Genomic DNA, 6504 nt, shown 5'->3' on the forward strand with positions numbered 1-6504 from the left:
TCAACCTACAGTACAGATGCAAGAAAACAACATCAAAGCATCACAAGCCAAGGGAAAAGTCTACTATTGGCATAGACCAATCTTTGTTGTTTTATGCCCCTAGTCTAGTGGATCACAGTGAGCTTGCTGATTGGACGTGCAGCTGAATAGGAGGTTGTGTTCCAAATGTCACCCTATTCCCTATACAGTATAGTGCACTACATTTAAGTATTGCATTATACAGGGCATAGGGTGTCATTTGGGACCTAGCTGGGGAGATCTCCTCATTCACTGCCCCTACCCCCTTCCCTCCTCCACCCCTCCTTCCTCCACCCTGGAGGAACAACTGCAGGGCTGCCTGCCCTCCCCAGAACAGCTGACCGAGACTGGCTACTAGCAGCTATGAAAGGGGCCCTGTTGGATCCGGCTCGGCGGCCAACACCACTACACAGATTGGAGGGAGAAAACAGCGGCGACATCCCAAATGGCACCCTATTCCCTAAATAGTGCACTACTTTTGACCAGGACCCAATAGGGCGATTCCATGTGAGTGTGGCCTTAAAATATTTTTGATATCTCAGATTGAAGTTTCTAAATGAGAATTGCCGGAACAAAGGGAGGAAGAATGTTTGACATTCCTTTTACATTTGTATCACTTTTTAGAAATCAAATCAAATGTTATTTGTCACATGCGCCGACTAGGTGTAGACTAACAAGGCAGTGAAGTTCTATCACAGTTTACCTATTTGCTTATGGTTTTTCCTACACCTAGTGACCTGCTTTTTAAATTATATGAACAAAAAATATTCAATTTTATTTGGAATGGCAAGCCAGATAAAATTAAAAGGGCCTATTTATATAATGAATATGAATTCGGTGGGCAGAAATGATTAAATATTAAAGCATTAGACCTCTCACTGAAGGCATCAGTTATACATAAGTTATACTTAACTCCAAACTGGTTCTCTAGTCAATTGGTATGAATGTCTATTCCTATATTTAGGAAGGGCCTTTAACCCGTTATTCAGATTACACCTGCTCACTTTCGGTTGTTTGAAAAGGAAATCATCTCCAAAATATCTTTATTTTTTAAACAAGCCTTAGAAAGTTGGTTGCAATTTCAGTTTAATCCACCTGAAAGGACGGAACAAATAGTACAACAAATATTGTGGTTAAATTCAAATATACTAATTGATTAAAAAATATATATTTATCGAATAAATAAAAAATAAAAAAAGGTATAATTTTAGTGAATGATATCATAAATATGACTGTTATCACACATGCAGCGAACACAGACATATGGAAATGTCTGCTCTACCCAAAATTACAACCAATTAATTGCAGCATTACCACAAAAATGGAAGGGGCAAGTAGAAGGGGAAAATGTAAGGAACTTGGTATGTCGGCACTGTATTAAAGAACATTAATGGTTAAAGAAAAGTGTGATAAATAAAAACATATACCAATTTCATTTAAGGACCAAAAAACTGACAGCTGTGCCATATAAATTGCAAAATAGTTGGGAAGAGATTTTTGATGTACCCATTCCATGGCACAGGGTTTATGAATTGATACGCAAAACAACGCCGGATTCAAAACGTTGAATTTTTCAATTTAAATGACTATACAAAATTCTTGCAACTAATAGAATGTTATATATATGGGGGATACAATCTTCCCAGCTCTGCAGATTCTGCTGTGAGGAGGCAGTTATTAGATCATTTATTTTGGTATTGTCCATATGTAGCTCGTTTTTGGTCACAGGTCCAGGAATGGCTGAAGAATTGCAACATTTGCCTAGAACTAACGCTACAGATAGCAATACTGGGTGATTTGAAAAGCCATAGTCAATCAATCAATAATATAATAATTATTTTTGGAAAAATGTTTATTTTTAATTTACAATCTGTAGAAGCTATGAGAATAGGAAGGTTCAATTATTTTGTGATGCATCACAGCACAGTTGAAAAATATATGGCAAATAGAAATCCGAAATGGATGATGTTGAGGGATAGATGGGAGGGGTTGAATGGAGCTGAAGGGTGGGACTAATAACAAGATAAACAATGTAAAACATACGGGATCTGTAGAATGTATATAGGTTCGGAACTTTTGTGAAATAGCACAGTTACAAATAGAAATCAAACTGGATGGACATCAGTAAGAGGAAGGACTAAGAACAAACAAGAGAGAACTATTGTAAAGTAGACTGTCTGTAAAATGTGTATAAGATGTATAAATTGAAGGTAAAAGCAGAAGTGTTTATTCGTTTACTCCAATTGGGGGATCGGCGGTAGGGTTTGCGGGGAATAATAATAAAGGTATATTCTTTAAAAAAAAGTATGTATAATAATGTATATATGTGTATATGTATGCATGTGTGTATGGATATATTTACCAAAACAATATGGGAGATTGGAAATGATGCAGACAATTACATTGGAAGCAATATTCTTTCCGCAATATTAAGCTGATCCACCCCTTAAATTAAAAAAAGGCAGTTAAGAAAATACCCCCAAAAAATTAAGAAATAAAAGTAACAAATAATTAAAGAGCAGCTGTAAAATAACAATGGCGAGGCTTTATACAGGGGGTACCGGTACAGAGTTAATGTGCGGGGGCACCGGTTAGTCGAGGTAATTCAGGTAAAATGCACATGTAGAGTTAATAAAGTGACTATGCATAGATAATAAACAGAAAGTAGCAGCAGCGTAGAAGAGTTGGGGAGGGGGGCGGGCAATGCAAGCAGTCTGGGTAGTGAATTGATTAGCTGTACAGGAGTCTTATGGCTTTGGGGTAGAAGCTGTTTAGAAGCCTCTTGGACCTAGACTTGGAGCTCTGGTACCACTTGCCATGCGGTAGCAGAGAGAACAGTCTATGACTAGGGTGGCTGGAGTCTTTGACAATTTTTAGGGTCTTCCTCTGACACCACCTGGTATGGAGGTCATGGATGGCAGGAAGCTTTGCCCCAGATGTACTGGGCCGTACACACTACCCTCTGTAGTGCCTTGCGGTCGGAGGCCGAGCAGTTGCCATACCAGGCAGGCAAGCAACCAGTCAGGAGGCTCTCGATGGTGCAGCTGTAGAACCTTTTGAGGATCTGAGGACCCATGCCAAATATTTTCAGTCTCCTGAGGGGGAATAGGTTTTGTCATGCCGTCTTCACGACTGTCCTGGTGTGCTTGGACCATGTTAGTTTGTTGGTGATGAAGGCCAAGGAACTTGAAGTTCACAACCTGCTCCAATATAGCCCCATTGATGAGAATGGGGGTGTGCTCGGTCCTCCTTTTCCTGTAGTCCACAATAAACTTGTTTGTCTTGATCACTTTTAGGGAGAGGTTGTTGTCCTTGTACCACACTGCCAGGTCTCTGACCTCCTCCCTACAGGCTGTCTGGTCATTGTCGTATATCAGGCCTACCACTGTTGTGTCATCTGCTAACTTAATGATGGTGTTGGAGTCATGCCTGGACGTGCAGTCATGAGTGTGACAGGGAGCACAGGAGGGGACTGGGCACGCACCCCCGAGGGGCCTCCGTGTTGAGGATCAGCGTGGCAGATATGTTGTTACCTACCCTTACCACCTGGGTGTGGCCCGTCAGGAAGTCCAGGATCCAGTTGCATAGGTGTTTAGTCCCAGGGTCCTTAGCTTAGTGATGGTGTTGAACGCTGAGCTGTAGTCAATGAATAGCATTCTCACATAGGTGTTCCTTTTGTCCAGGCGTGAATGGGCAGTGTGGAGTGAAATATAATTGCATCATCTGTGGATCTGTTGGGGCGGTATGCAAATTGGAGTCTGTCTAGGGTTTCTGGGATAATGGTGTTGATGTGAGCCATGGCCAGCCTTTCAAAGCACAGTGCTACGGATCGGTAGTCATTTAGGAAGGTTACCTTAGTATTTTTGGACACAGGGACTATGCTGGTTTGCTTGAAACATGTTGGTATTACAGTGGGAGAGGTTGAAAGTGTCAGTAAGGACATTTGACAATTGGTCAGCGCATGCTCAGAGAACACGTCCTGGTAGTCCGTCTGGCCCTGTGGCCTTGTGAATGTTGACCTGTTTAAAAAACCTCTTGGTGTTAGGGGGCAGTATTTTCATTTTTGGAAAAAAAACGTTCCCATTTGAAACAGGATATTTTGTCAGGAAAAGATGCTAGAATATGCATATAATTAACAGCTTTGGATAGAAAACACTCTAACGTTTCCAAAACTGTAAAGGTATTGTCTGTGAGTATAACAGAACTGATGTTGCAGGTGAAAGCCTGAGAAAAATCCAATCCGGAAGTGCCCCAGGTTTTGAAAGCGCTGCGTTCCAATGACTCCCTATTCAGTTGTGAATGTACCATCAACGAGTTTACGCTTTCTACATATTTCCCAAGGTGTCTACAGCATTGTGACGTAGTTTTACGCATTTCTGTTGAAGAATAGCCATAGGCGACCACATTGCGTAAGTGGTCACATGGTGGCTCCGAGAGAGGTTCTCGCGTAAAATACAGAGGTAGCCATTATTCCAATTGGTCCTAGTGAAAAACGAATTGTCCCGACGGATATATTATCGAATAGATATTAGAAAAACACCTTGAGGATGGATTCTAAACAATGTGTGCCATGTTTCTGTCGATATTATGGAGCTAATTTGGAATATTTTTTGACGTTGTGGTGACCACAATTTCCGGGAGATTTCTCAGCCAAACGTGAAGAACAAACATATTTTGGGAAAAAAATGAACTTTGGCTGTCTACCTGGGAGTCTCGTGAGTGAAAACATCTGAAGTTCATCAAAGGTAAAAGAATGTAGGAGTGGCTTCGGGACAAGTCTCTGAATGTCCTTTAGTGGCCTAGCCAGAGCCCGGACTTGATCCCGATTGAACATTTCTGGAGAGACCTGAAAATAGCTGTGCAGCAAAGCTCCCCATCCAACCTGACAGAGCTTGAGAGGATCTGCAGAGAACAATGGGAGAAACTCTTCAAATACAGGTGTGCAAAGCTGGTAGCGTCATACCCAAGAAGACTTAAGGGTGTAATCGCTGCCAAAGGTGCTTGAAAAAAGTACTGAGTAAAAGGGTCAGACCGCTTATGTAAATGTCATATATATTTATTATAATTTTAAAAACCTGTTTTTGCTTTGTCATTTAATCCATTTTAGAATAAGGCTGTAACGTAACCAAAATATGAAAAAAGTCAAAGGGTATGTTTAAGATCAGTTACGAGTTACAAGATGACATGGTGTCTTTCTCTGGGTGGAATGAGCCTGTTTGTTTGTTGTGAATGAAAGTCGCCTTGGCATACACACCTACATGACTTCTTTGAATACGCTCCAAAATTACGATCTGTTTCGCTGAATTACCTTGTGAAAGCCTAACACTGTACAATTTTATTTTATAACTTAGCTAATCATGTTGGCATAGAACAAGCTTTCAAATCATACCCACCGGACCCAGATTGCGATTTATGGAACGTTTTTGGGGATTGTGTCAACAACAACAGTAATTGTGTGAAGGCGGGGATGCAGTGATGTGTTCCAACCAAAACAACTACTGTGTGCTTGCTCTAGTTCCTCAATGGCACAGCTAGGAGAGTTAAAAAAAACACCTTATAGTTGAAGACTCTTATTTGTGTCATAAAAGTGCATTGAAATTACTTAGGAACTGTGCACACTTTGTAAAGGTGTGTGGCCACTTGGAGACACCAGTTCATCTCACCCTTGTCATTTTTTTTTTTTCATGTTGCACCTACCCCACATTGTTTCATGAATAGTCTTATCACGTTTCTGAATGTATCCAGAGTACAGTAAATGTAAAATACACATAAAATCAACAGTGTAATGTTTGGATTCAGTCTTGTCAGGTGAACTGTTGTGCACTCACCTTTGGTCTCATCATTTTCCCATTATCTCCAAACTGTTCTCTTTCAATTGCTACCATGGTTATGCATATGCTTTTCATATTTCTTATGTAAGAAACATTTAAATGTAGCCCTATCCATATCGGCCAATTCCCATTAGTTTAAAGGGTTAACCAACCACAACCATCAGGATTGTACATTCAGCAAATCACTAGCAGAGGAAGTTCCCTTTGAACCCATTTTTCCATTCACTGTGTTGGTGGTGCTCATAAAATTGATCATAACTTCTAAATTAGTAGAGAGCCCACTCATGGAATGTGATGTACTTGTGGAGTATATTGTTCCAAACACATAAATAAGCCAAATCAGAAAGGGTTGTTTTGAGATATGAATCATAATATTTAATTTTGAATAAATTAATGTGAAAAATTGTATTTCAGAATCTAGACAGTTCAATTAGAGGACCATAAGGATTATAATAACAGCAGGATGTTGTCTGGACCATTTGCTGTTCACAGATCATAGAGTCTTACAGGAGACATGTATAGGTCTAACAGGTGCCTTCCGTCCACACTCGCATGGAATCTCCCTATAGGGGTCTGGTCTAAAGTAGTGAACTATGTAGGGAATAGGGTGCCATTTGAGATACAACAGGGCCATGGGATACAGACAGGCCCATGA

Source organism: Oncorhynchus kisutch, linkage group LG14 (genome assembly GCF_002021735.2).
Source record: "Oncorhynchus kisutch isolate 150728-3 linkage group LG14, Okis_V2, whole genome shotgun sequence".
NCBI classification, from domain to species: Eukaryota; Metazoa; Chordata; class Actinopteri; order Salmoniformes; family Salmonidae; genus Oncorhynchus; species Oncorhynchus kisutch.